The 14059-nt window shown below is 39.8% G+C and overlaps 1 long non-coding RNA gene across 1 annotated transcript; it reads right to left on the reverse strand.

Moving 5' to 3' along the window:
* Window positions 1–7478: 7478 nt before the first annotated feature.
* LOC139186818 (uncharacterized) lies at window positions 7479–13103 on the reverse strand. The gene is made up of 3 exons (XR_011570422.1): window positions 12876–13103; window positions 9375–9565; window positions 7479–8941 (listed from the first exon to the last, which is right to left on the reverse strand). It is a non-coding gene; the product is annotated as an uncharacterized lncRNA (long non-coding RNA).
* Window positions 13104–14059: the final 956 nt, after the last annotated feature.

Consider the following 14059-nt stretch of genomic DNA (forward strand, 5'->3'; position numbering starts at 1 on the left):
ACTCAGACTCACGTCCATCGAGTAAGTGATGCCATCCATCCATCTCATCCTCTGTTGTCCCCTTCTCCTCCTGCCCCCAATCCCTCCCAGCATCACAGTCTTTTCCAATGAGTCAACTCTTTGCATGAGCGTATGTAAAACATATAGCCAATGGGAATTTGCTGTATGGCTCAGGAAACTCAACAAGGGGCTCTGTATCAACCTAGAGGGGTGGGATGGGGAGGGAGATGGGAAGGAGGTTCAAAAGGGAGGGGATATATGTATACCTATGGCTGATTCATGTTGAGGTTTGACAGAAAACAACAAAATTCTGTAAAGCAATTATCGTTCAATAAAAAAGCAAATTATTAAAAAAAAATGTATTCTACGCCACTTGCTGTGTGGGGACTTGCACATGGCTCACCATGGTTATAGACCTGGAGTTACAATTCTCTGCTAACCTTGAAAAAATTCATCTTTGCTGGAGAAATATCTGGCAGTCTGTTTGTTTCAGGTCAACAATACATTCCTGGTCCATGCAGGTCGCTTCACCTGCCCTGACTGTAGTGAGCCCTAGGTTTCCCAGAACTGGCAGGAATACTTTTGCACAGACGTCCCTGGAAGGGGTTCTCACAGACCTCCAGCTGGATGAAGCAGGACCCAGACACTCTGTTCTGCCTGTCTTCCTGTAGTCACTGTTGTCCTTTCCTTACACAGGCAAGTTTGTTGTTACTTCTGTTTGGAGAAAAACAGTTGTAGTGAAAGAAAAGCACACAGGGAATTGCTAAGATCCTGGTAAAAATCTATTTTGTAAACTTGGATGAGGATACACAAGTTTTTATTTTCTCATTTCACTTCAAACACACATGTGCATTTTGCACTTTTTCTGGTATGCCTGTGACATAACTAAAGAAGTTTAAAATTCATGTAGTAAAAAACATTGGTTGGGACTTCTCAGGTGGTCCAGTGGATAAGACTTCACCTGTCAATGCAAGGGGTGTGGGTTCAATCCCTGGTTGGGGATCTTGCAACCAAAAAAACCATACAAAAAAGAAGTAATATTGTAGCAAATTCAAGAAAGACTTTAAAAATGGTCCATGTCAAAAAAAAATTTTTTTTAATAAATTAAAAAACACTAGTACCATGTTCAGAGAAGGCAATGGCACCCCACTCCAGTACTCTTGCCTGGAAAATCCCATGGACGGAGGAGCCTGGTGGGCTGCAGTGCACGGGGTGGCGAAGAGTCGGATACGACTTAGTGACTTCACTTTCACTTTTCACTTTCATGCATTGGAGAAGGAAATGGCAACCCACTCCAGTGTTCTTGCCTGGAGGATCCCAGGGATGGGGGAGCCTGGTGGGCTGCCGTCTATGGGGTCACACAGAGTCGGACACGACTGAAGTGACTTAGCAGTACCATGTTAACATGTTTCATGAAAGAAATCAGATGTGAAAAGGTACTTACCTAAATCTTTATATAAAATTTTACAACTGGCAAAACCAGGGCAGTGGTTACACTGAGGGAGTAGTACCGGGAAGCAAACACAGAGTAGATGCACTTAGGAGATGCTAGTAATATTCTGCTTCTTGATCTGGATGCCAATTAAATGGGAACAGTCACTTTATGACAATTGACTAAGTTGCCTTCTGTATTTCCAAGTCCATGCAAAGAATTAATTGCCCTTAAAGTGGAAGAAGCTTATTCTCTTCCTTGCATTGACACTACCAAGTTTTTTCCCAAGGAAACAGGGCTTTATTCCTCATTGGCTCAGGTATCCATCTTTCTGGAAAAGCAGAGTTTAGCAAAACTAAAATACGGCACTTTTTTTTTTCTTCCAGCAAGTGATATAGGCAACTACAAATAAATATTTGCATTTTTGAAAATTTCTCTTTTCTGCCTCTCCTCAGGCAAAATATTTAAAACAACTTTTAACAACTTTTTATGTACACTTCCATTGCCACTGGCAGTGATATCCAAGAAAACTTTCTGCGATGGTAGAAATGTTCTATACTCTAAACACTAGTCAGTGTGGCTAAAGGCTTTTGAAATGTGATGAAAGAACTGAAATTTCAATTTAATTTTAATTAATTTAAATTTGATTGACCACGTGTGGCTAGATGTACTGTATCATGCAGCACTCTTCAGGAGTGCAGGTACTTTTGCCCCCTAAGATCTTCACAACATTCTCTCTGATAACCTCTACTACTACAACTCTATGTTTCACCCTTTATGCTTCTGTCACCACGATTTACTTAAGGTACTGTACACAGGAGGACTGATGCTGAAGCCCCAATACTTTGGCCACTTAATGCCAAGAGCTGACTCAGTGGAAAAGACCCTGATGTTGGAAAAATTGAGGGCAAGGGAAGGGGATGACAGAGGATGAGACAGTTGGATGGCATCACTGACTCAATGGACATGAGTTTTAGCAAACTCAGGTAGATAGTGATGGACAGAGAAGCCTGGCACACTGCAGTTCATGGGGTCACAGAGAGTCAGACGTGGCTTAGCGACTGAACAACAGCAACAGTTTACATCATTTTTGTTTCTCCATCATTTCCTTCATCCTCTCCCTTCTGCCCAGAGGGCAGTTTTTTATTCTTCCGCATCTTCTATCTTCTATCATTTCCCTTTTCCATCCCTCTTTATGTTTTGATATTCTGGTTCACTAGGACTCTCCCCTGACCTCCTCCTTCTTGGTTAGCACCATCCTCACTTTCTTTTCCAAAACACTTTGTGCCTCTTTCCACCATAAAACTTAAGGGAAATACAATGATCTTTTATAAGTTTGTCTCTCCCACTGTCTTATAAATTCCTTGCAGGTCATATATACCTCTATTATTTCCAAGAATCAAGACAAATAGGATCACTGAGTGAATAAGGAAGCAGCAGTCTATCCGAGAGTCTGTGGCCCAGCCATCTGTGATATGGAGGAAATTTGTGGGAAGAAGGAAATGTACCTTGAGGAAACCCCTGAAAGAACAAAAGTGGTCCACAAATGGCTAATTTTATTGCAACACTCTTCATAATAAAAAATAATTAAAGCAACTTAAAACACCTACACTGGGAATGTGGTGTAATACACTATGCTCTACCCACTAGATGGAATATTATGCCGCTCTTAAAAACTGTAATTATGAAGACTAGGCAGTATAGGGAAAATGTTCATGCTCTGCTTAAATGAGAAAAAAAAGACCATAAAATTCCTTCTACACCAATGATTAGTACCATATAACATTATGATTGCCTCTGGGCACAAATCAACATTGAATATATAAAAATGAAAATCTTTTCATTGTAAATTGGAAGTGTGTGCTTGCTTTATTTTTTAAAAAAATAATGCCTTAATATTGCTTTGTACTAGTTTTATTTTTTTTAAAGGTGATCAAAATTCAAGAAGGTTCCCCTGAAGTAATTCATCCAGCAATGAGCTTTAAGCATGGATGTTTGAGAAACAGCAGTTGTCAGGTGTGTGTCAGTGAAGTGAAGTGAAGTGAAGTGAACTCGCTCAGTCGTCTCCGACTCTTTGCAACCCCATGGACTGTAGCCGACCAGGCTCCTCCATCCACGGGATTCTCCACGCAAGAATACTAGAGTGGGTTGCCATGTCCTTCTCCAGGGGAACTTCCCTACCCAGGGATCGAACCCGGGTCTCCCGCATTGCGGGCAGGTGCAGGTGCTTTACCCTCTGAGCCACCGGGGGACCGGTGTCTGTGAGGAGAGGAGTAAAGGTACAGGCGATTAGGACTTTCAGGGGGCAGAAGGCTCTTTGTCCACTTGTCTGTAGGCGATGCTCCTGAGAACTCCGACGTGTAAAAACTGAAGCTTGGTGTGGAGGGACCAGGGCCAAGCATGAACTTAAACATTCTTCATGTGTACTGAAAAAAGACCCTGAGAATAGCACAATACAGTAGAAGCTTATCAATATCACTTTTCATAAATATTGTATGCTGCTGCTGCTGCTGCCCAGTCGCTTCAGTCGTGTCCAACTCTGTGCGACCCCATAGACTGCAGCCCACCAGGCTCCCCCATCCCTGGGATTCTCCAGGCAAAAACACTGGAGTGGGTTGCCATTTCCTTCTCCAATGCATGACAGTGAAAAGTGAAAGTGAAGTCGCTCAGTCGTGTCCGACTCCCAGTGACCCCCATGGACTTCAGCCTACCAGGCTCCTCCGTCAGTGGGATTTTCCAGGCAACAGTACCGGAGTGGGGTGCCATTGCCTTCTCCAAAAATATTGTATAGGGAAGCCTTGTGTGCTGCAGTCCATGGGGTCACAGAGAGTCGGACACAACTGAGCAACTGAACAACGTTACAATTAATTTCCATTTACTACATCTTACTAGCTTTTCAACATGTTGTCTTTTGTCAGAGATAAGATGCATAAGAAGAGAATAGAGACTTTTTCATTACTTACACCTGGACCATTAAGCAAATTCCTGCTGCCTCTCTGGTCTTACACTTGGAAGTGAGGCAGCAATGTGACTATCTCCTCAGGACCGCGAGAGAGCAAGTAGTGAGCCATCTTTCTGCCCGGTGCAAGCCCACATCAGCTGAAGAGACCAGAGATCAACCGTCAGATGCTGCTGCTGAGGAGACATTAGTAGTTACCAGGAATCAGCCAGGAATCAACCACTTTTCCACAGAGGCTTTTTCTGTGCCAGGATCACATGTTTCACTGAACTTTCATGTCTTAAACTAGTTTGATTCCTTTTATTTATTTGAGAATGATATTTAGAATTCATCATATAGATGCTAGATGGATTAATTATTAGTAAGGTTTCATTGTTTCTAGGCATTCTCAGTGGACAAAGGAGTTTGGATCTATCTGCCTGTCTATCTATCTATCTCTCATTTCTACATACACATCTACATTTATCTCCTTATTTATCTACCCATATGAACACACATACATACACACACAAATGCGTAAAACAAGAATAAAACAAAAACATGCATTCATACTGATACTTGTGAATTTAATCAAATGCCTTGGGTTCATTCTAGCTTTTCCACCCCAATTTCTTGCATCATTTGTAACTTCTTTGTCTAATAGTAAAAAAAACAAAAAAAAAAACAAAAAAAACCCCAACAGCTCTCAATATCTACCATATACTTATTTTCTAAATCTAGCATAAACATAAAGTATTTTCAGGATTGGTAACCTATAGTTCTGTGAGAAACAAACTTCCTATCTAGAATACAATATTTGTGTATGGGTTCTTTCAGTCTTTTGTCTTACATTATCCAATCAAAATATGATTTTCCATTCTGTATAGTAATGTTATTACTTTTAGTGCAACTAAGTTCATTAATTATAGGTTGTATTTACTGAGGTTTCCCCATACATTGTTGTTGATTTATAAAGATTTTTAAGAAGTAAAATTTGCTATTTGTGATGGACAATTCTATAGGATTTGACACATGCACAGAGTTGTATACCTACCATAATGTCACAGTATAAAATAGTTCCATTTCCCTAAAAATTCCCACATGCTTCCTTTGCAGTCAACCAAATTCTTCACTTTCTATCCCTATTAACCACTGGCTTGATTTTCTTCCTAACAGTTCTGTTTTTTTTTTTTTTTTTTTAAGAATGGCATATATATTGCCAATAAACAACAACAACAATTTGCTAAGTCCTGTCTGACTCTTTTTATGACCTCATGGACTGTAGCCCACCAGGCTCCTTTGTCCATGAGATTTCCCAGACAAGAATAATAAAGTGGGTTGGCATTCCTTCCTTCAGGATATCTTCCCAACCTAGAGATCAAACCCATGTCTCCTACATTTACAGACAGAATTTTTACCACTTAGCCACCAGAGAAGCCCATTGGCAATAAATGGTATCATATTCTATGCAGCTTCTTGAGTCTGGTTTCTTATGCTTGGCAAAATGCTCTTAGATTTGTCTATTTTTTTTTTAATGCATGTGCCAGTTTGTTTATGCATTCACCAATTGAATAATATCCATGGTATTTCTAAATTTTGGTGAGTGCAAATTATCTTCTATAAACATTCACATACAGATTTTTGTGTGAGATTTTCATTTTTCACTTTAGTAAACACCCAGAAGGAGAACTGGTGGGTCATATCATAAGTGTACGTTTAACTTCATAGCAAAAACTAAAACAAACATGCTGTACTGTATTCCAACTTCATAGCAAAAACTAAAACAAACATGCTGTACTGTATTCCACAATGTGGCTATATTCCCAGCAGCACTATTTTGCCCTTTTTTGTCTTTTGTACTCCTACTAGCACTGTAATGACTTCTAGTCACTTTGCGTCCTTGGCAGTGTTTGATATTTAATTTTTCAGCCATTCTAATAGATGTGCAGTAGTATCATTCTGCGGTTTTACTCCCCTAATGACTAATGATGTTGAGCATCTTTTCATACACCAGTTTGCCCTCTGTATTTGCTTTGATGGAGAGTCTGTTCAGATCTTTCTGTTTTTTTTTTTACTACTAAGTTTTAATTGGACTGTTCATTTTATTGCTGAGTTTTAGGAGACCTTAATGTATCTTGAATAGAAATTTTTTTTCAGAAGTATAATTTGCAAATACTTTCTTTCAGTCTATAGCTTGCCTTTTCATTCTCTCAATAGTGAGTTCTGTAGAACAAACATTTTAAATTTCATAAAGTCCAATTTATTTTTTTCTTCAATGGATCATGTTTATATCAAAAAAATTCTGCCTAAAACTAATAATGATTTTCTCCTTCATTTTGTTCTAGAAGGTTAATAGTTTTAGATTTTATACTTAGAGCTATAATCCGTTTTGTGTTTATTTTTGTGCATGTTGCAAGCTATGGATACAAAGTCATTAATTTGCACATGAATATCCAACTGTTCACCACTATTTGTTGAAAAGACTGTCCTTTCTCCATTGATTGCCTTTCTGCCATTGTTACAAGTCAATTGATAATATTTGGGTATGCCTATTTCTAGGTCTTCTATTCTGCTTCATTGATTAATTAATCATTAATTTCACCAATGCCATGCTGTCTTGATTATGGTAGCTTTATAGCAACGTTCAACTTTATCGCTCACTAGGGAAATGTGAAGTAAAACCATAATGCAATACCACTGTCCACTCACCAGAACTAAAACTGACAAAACTGAACACTGAATGTGGGCGATCATGTGGAAAAGCCAGTCACTCCTACATTGTTGTCTACTGTGTAAAATGTACAGCCACTTTGTAACATGATCTGGCCAACCTTTATAAAACTTAACACTGGAATTATCCCAGAAATTCCAGATTTAGATATTTATTCTATAGAAATAAAAACATATGTCCACAAAAAGACTTACAAAAGAATATTATTGTGCCCAGCACCCCTCCCTGCCCCGATAATAACCCAAGCTTGCAGAAAGGCAGTTGAGGCTTCAGGGAACAGGATGAGGGTAACCAAGGTGTCGGACTACAGTGGGAAAAAGGAAGCTTCAGAGGACAGCGATCAGGAGGTGGCAACGAAAATAACAGATTCCAAAACAAAGGCAGAAGTGGCGTTTTAATAAAGCATTCAGACAATAATTTGATGTAGAGGATTTATGTGGCAAAAACAGAACTATGTTCAGCAACACAGAACTGAACATAATTTTTCATACAAAGTTAAAAGCACATTGTATTTCCTTCCTGATTACTTGCCTGACTACTTCCTTCAAGAGAGACAACCTTCATCTAAATTATTTCATCTGATTGATGATTGTCATTTATAAATTTATTGCTATTTCTTTTCGCAGGTATTCCTTTGGAAAAGGTATGTGGATTCATTACATATTCTAATGTATTGTTTATAGATTATAAGTGAAGTGAAGTCACTGCAGCCTACCAGGCTCCTCTGTCCATGGGATTTTCCAGGCAATAGTACTGGAGTGGATTGCCATTTCCTTCACCAGGGGATCTTCCTGACCCAGGGATCGAACTCAAGTCTCCAGCATTGCAGATAGACGCTTTACCGTCTGAGCCACCAGGGAAGTCCAAAGATTATAAGATAAAGTCAAACATGTATCTGCTGATACTTTCTAAGTTGACCTGTCTTTATACTTAGAAATGTCTCTTGATAGTAGGCTTCCCTGGTGACTCAGATGGTAAAGAATCTGCCTGTAATGCAGGAGACCCATGTTCGATCCATGGGTTGGGAAGATTCCCTGGAGAAGGAAACAGCACCCACTCCAGTATTCTTGCCTGGAGAATTCCATGGACAGAGGAGCCTGGCAGGCTATAATCCATGGGGTTGCACAGAGTTGGACATGACTGAGTGACTATCTGATAGTTTCTGACTATCAGAAACAGTCCAAGGTTTTTCAATAGGCAAATTAAACAAACCGTGTAAAATGGAATTGTGCTTATGCTCAGTCGTATCTGACTCTTTGCAACCCTGTGGACTATAGCCTGCCAGGTTCCTCTGTCCGTGGAGTTTTCCAGGTAAGAATACTGGAGTGGGTTGCCATTTCCTCCTCCAGGAGATCTTCCCTCCCAAGAGACCAAACCCATATGTCCTGTATCTTCTACATCAGCCAGCAGATTCTTTATAACTGTGCCCTGGGAAGCCCTGTATAATGGAATTTGTTGTTCAGTCACTCAGTTGTGCCCCATTCTTTGCGACCCCCTTGGACTTCAGCATGCCAAGTTTCCCTGTCCTTCACCACCTTCTGGAGTTTGTTCAAACTCAGGTCCACTGAGTCAGTGATGCCATCCAACCATCTTGTCCTCTGTCATCTCCTTCTGCCTTTAATCCGTCCCAGATCAAGTTTTTTCTAATGAGCCAGCTCTTCCCATCAGGTGGCCAAAGTATTACAGCTTCAGCTTCAGCATTAGTCCTTCCAATGAATATTCAGGGTTGATTTCCTTTAGGATAGACTGGTTGGTCTTCTCCAACACCACAGTTCGAAAGCATCAATTCTTCAGCGCTCATCCTTCTTTATGGTCCAACTCTCACATCTGTATATGACTACTGGAAAAAACATAGCTTTTACTATATAGACCTTTGTCAGTAAAGTAATGTCTCTGCTTTTTAATATACTATGTTTGACATAGCTTTTCTTCCAAGGAATACTCAACAATAAAAGCAACGAACTACTCCCGTTACACGTTGAGTGAAACAAGCCTTATCCAAGACTACACATTGTAGGATTCCATTTATATGGGTTCTGGAACAAGCAATGTTAATTTACGGTGCATAAAAAGAAAATCACAGCAGTGATTGCCTGGTTAGGTAGGGTGGTATAGAGGTTGACTGGGAGGAGGCATAAAGGAAATTCCTGCAGGGATGATAATGTTCTGCATCTGGATCAGGGTTTGAGCTGCACAGGTATGTGCTCTTGACAATACTTACTGCATGGTGCACTTGGAATTTTACTTGGAAAGGAAAAAAGATCAATACTTACTGTTCCCTTAGGAAGATGTCTGGAAGTAGATAGTTCCAGGGATCTATGTATCAATGATATTATGAAAGATCCAGGTCCTTTCTTTCCTTCTATTTTGCTGCCTTCCAAAGCTGGCTTTTTGTTTTCATCCTCATGGCTTTATGATCAACATGGCAGTCCTAATGGTGTGTTGCATGGCACCTTGATCAAGTCTGTGAGCCAGAGTCAAATAGGAGCTGAATTTTAGTCTTTCTACATATTGATTCTGTGGTCTTGGACATACTTTTTAACTTTGCAAAGTCTAAGCTACCTAACTCTAAAGTGAAGCTAATCATATCTGCTCCATAGAGCTGCTGTGAAGTTTAAATGAGATAACCATGTGAAGTGCTTCTTAAAGAACAGCATTTTTTTTTTTTTTGGTAGAAAAATGCATAGATGAGATCAAACTCCTTACAGGGGTTTTTCAAGAGTTCATGTTGCTTTCAGTTTTGCTTAGCTGGCACTCAGGTTTTTAGAAAACTACTACTGCAATGTATAAATAGTACAGTTGACCATTGAACAATATGGGGGTTAGAGGTACAGTCAAAAACTTCTGACACCCCAATAACTTAACTACTAATAGCCAGCTATTAACTCAAAGCCTTACTGATGACATAAAAAGTCAATTAACACAAATTTTTATGGCATAAGTATTATATGCCATATATATTTTTACAATAAAGAGACCTAGAGAAAAGAAAGTGTATCAAGAAAATCATAAGGGAAAATACACTTACAGTTCTGCACTGTATTTATCAATATGATAAATTTATATCATTTGTTTACAAGATGAATTGACTGTCAGTACTTACATCAATATTATCTCACATGATACACTAGATGTTACACATATTACTAACATTAGACATCAAAAACAAAGATATGTGAAAAAGAAATTTATATTTATTCAAAGGTATAAGGATTCATGCCCTGATAACGAAGCAACAGCAAAATGATTGCTTTATGTTAGTCCAGTGCGTTGCTTCATGGTAAGCTAGCCTATACCCTGAATAAATCATTATAAAATTTTTGGGGCATACAGTATCATAGTCATAAGACAGTACTATAAACATTGGTACTTTTTTTTTTAAGCCGCTTACTTGTGATGCTAGGCTGATATGAAATTTCTTAAATTATGAGAGAGACAGGCATACTGTATGGCAGGGGCCCCCAACCTACAGGATCTAATTCTAGATGATCTGAGGTGGAACTGATGTAATAATAATAGAAATAAAGTGCACAACAAATGTAATGTTCTTGAATCATCCTGAAACCATCCTTCCCACTCCAATCCGTGGAAAAATTGCCTTCTACAAAAGCGGTCCCTGGTGCCAAAAAAGTTAGGGACCACTGCTGTTTGGTAAGGTAATTAACTGAAAGCAAAAGTTATGAAATAGTAGCAAAACTAATACATTATTAATTTTGCATTAAATATCTCTCATCTTCAGCCTATATGAGGACAGACTATCCTGTACAAGTCTTGCACATGATGTACACGATGAATATTTAGGTCATGATGATAATGACACAGAAACCTCTCATACAGTGCTTACTGTACAGTCACTAGATTTTCAAACAATGCCTCTCACACACATACACAGCAGATATGTTTATTAATATTATCTGTATGGTATGATGATTGTTTACTATTAAATGCAAGAGGATCATCTTCAAGATCTTCATCCTTATCATCTTCACGTTGAGTAGTTTGAGGAAGAGAAAGAGGAGAGACTGGTCTTGCTGAGTCAGGGGTCACAGAGGTGGGAGAGGAGGAGGAGGTGGAAGGGGAGACAGGAGAGACAGGCACACTTCCTGTCATTTCATGGAAATCCATCATAATCTCTGTCTGACTCTATTGCTTTTGTATTTCTTTTCAGATGCTTCTACACGTTACTAATCTTTCTTTCACCATTTGCTTTAGCTTCAGTGTCCATATCATAGAAGGGTCCCTGTTGTAAAAGAAGTCTAAAGCAGTCTTGAACAGTTGAAACTCTTCTGCCAGACTGTAGGATATCTATTTGTTCTCTGGCACTTCTTCTTCTATGTCCTTTTCCTCATCGCCTGCACTGGTTTGGAAGCACTCATTTTTATCAGGTCATCTTCTATTAATTTCTGGTGCGGTGTCTATTCACTCCTGAATTTCTTGAAGATTCATATCTAAAACCCTCACCAACACCCTCATATTTTTTGGTTATATTCAGTCTCTTTCTCAATTTTCTTGATTGCCTCTGTTATAAATTCTTTGAAGCCATACACAACATCTGGACATGGCAAGAATTTACTGTTTTGGGCTTGTCGCTGTTCACAGCTTTTTCCATAACAATGATGACACCTTTGATGGTGTGATCCTTCCAGACCTTCATGATGTTCTATTGGAGTTCTCTTCCATAGTGTTGTTGATGATCCTTTTACAATACCATGTGGAATGAGCCTCAAAGGTCCTGTGACTCCCTAATCTAGCGGCTGCTTTAGAGACATTGTGTTTGAGGATGAGCAGACCACTTTGACCCCTTCGGTGTTGAGCTCATAAAGTTCTGCATGACTACGGGCATTGTCCAAGGAAAACAGATGGAAAGGACCATAGATAGAAACAATCCAGAAAAAAGGGTTCTTGTTGTCCAGCACTTCTTGTTGTTCAACCAAAAGACTGGCAGCTGACAGTGTCTTTTCCTTCAAGGGTCACACATAAGCAGCTTTGTAGATCAGGGCAGTTGCAGAACTGATCATAAACCGGACTGTATTTGTACAGAACAGTAGCATTAGACTCTTCCTTCCTGCCTTAAATCCTGGTGCTCATTTATCTTCTGTACTAATAGATACCTTTTGTGGCACTTTATTTTTCCAGAACAGGACATTTTTTTCTGTATTAAAAACCTGTCTAGGAAGATATCCTTTCTCCCCAGTGATTCTCTTAATGACATCTGGGAACTCATCCTGCATAAGTTAGCCGTCTTCCAACTTGGTCCAGGGTGATGAACGAGGGTAAAGTTGCCCTAGAGTGAAAATCACTCTATCAAACACACTCTGATATAACTTAATTCCAGTTTAGCTCAAGACTGTACCCTCTACTCCAAATATCTACTTTTAGATTGGTAGAATCATTCCCTGAGACTTAACATCATTATTCACAAAGTCTGCTTTCATAAAGCAATTCATTTTTTAAGGTGGAATGGGAGGTCAAGGGATAGAAAAATAGAGTGAAAAGCAAAATCACTATAAGTAAACAGCTTAAGTAGGTGCTTCCCCTCACTTAGTTAGTTAGTTCAGTCGCTCAGTTGGGTCGGACTCTTTGCGACCCCATGAATTGCAGCACGCCAGGCCTCCCTATCCATCACCAACTCCCGGAGTTCACCCAGACTCACGTCCATCGAGTCAGTGATGCCATCCAGCCATCTCATCCTCTGTTGTCCCCTTCTCCTCCTGCCCCCAATCCCTCCCAGCATCAGAGTCTTTTCCAATGAAAAGTCTTTCCCCCTCACTTACATAAGGACGAATGTACACCATGATGTCTCCTTGGCTCCATCAGGCCCTGTACAGAATCCAGAAAGGCCCCAGAGCCTCGCTGGCTGGCTTACACAGTAAGTTGGGTTCTTATTTTATAACTCTGATTCTTTCTCATGTCTCAGCTCAAGGGCTCAGAGATCAAAGAGGAAACCTCCCTTGCTGGATACCAGCTCTACGTGGGTTCAACCGAGCTAAGTTGCTTTTCAATTCCAGGCTGCTCCCATTGTCACACGACTGCAAATCCTCCCCAGGGGCCAAGTGTGGGGCGAGCTGACCTCAGCTACCCTGTGAGTTAGTCTCCAAAGCAGGCAGGCTGAGGTCACCCTTCACCCTGGCTTCCCGAACAATCATTCAGCGGTCTCCCAGCGAGAGCAGGGAACAGCTATAGTTAGATTTTTCATTTAAAATTTGGCACCGCCTGCAGTCATTCACTTTCCTTCCAACGACGGTTGCCATTATATTAAAAAGAGTAAATTTGCTGCTGCATTACTTACTGCCCAGAAAATCCAGCTGAAACCTGCTCCTGCCAAATCCGCAGTTTCAATGCAAGGCCAGAGACTTTAAATAGCTCCTGCGAGTGAGGATTTTCTGCTCTCTAAAAAAATAAAAAAAATAAATTTTATTTTGATAAAGCCTCAGTTTGAAGGATTGGACATGGACCATTAGAAACAGAAAATGGTTGTCCCTCTCTCTCAATTTCTGACCACCCCATTTGCCTAATTCTCAAAGACAAATTCTCCTCAGAGTGGTGGTACTTGGTGGTTTTGATCAGAGTGAGGGGATTTTTCTTTACTTACATTTAGCCAGAAGTCCCTCAAGTCTTCTTTTAGAGGCCCGTCCTCCACACTTAAAATGTTTATGCCTACAGGCTCACAAGTATACAAAGCTATTAAAAAAAACAACAGTGGAGAGAGAGAAGTGAAAAAAAAGGAAGTTCTCAGAAGGTCCCCAGATTGGGTAGTGGCCTCCTTCTCCTGAGATTTTATGTGATTCCCTTTACTTATTTCATAGTGCTGCAAACAAGAAAGCAGGAAAGTATAGAAGTGAGTTTTTTTCTTTTTCCTTTCCTATTCATTTTTCTAGCTCCAACTTATCATGGACCTAAACCATTTCAGAAGTTTGAATAGATGTTGAATGGTGACACAGGGAAAATAAGAAACTGA

The sequence above is a fragment of the Bos indicus genome, chromosome 14, assembly GCF_029378745.1.
Source record: "Bos indicus isolate NIAB-ARS_2022 breed Sahiwal x Tharparkar chromosome 14, NIAB-ARS_B.indTharparkar_mat_pri_1.0, whole genome shotgun sequence".
NCBI classification, from domain to species: domain Eukaryota; kingdom Metazoa; phylum Chordata; class Mammalia; order Artiodactyla; family Bovidae; genus Bos; species Bos indicus.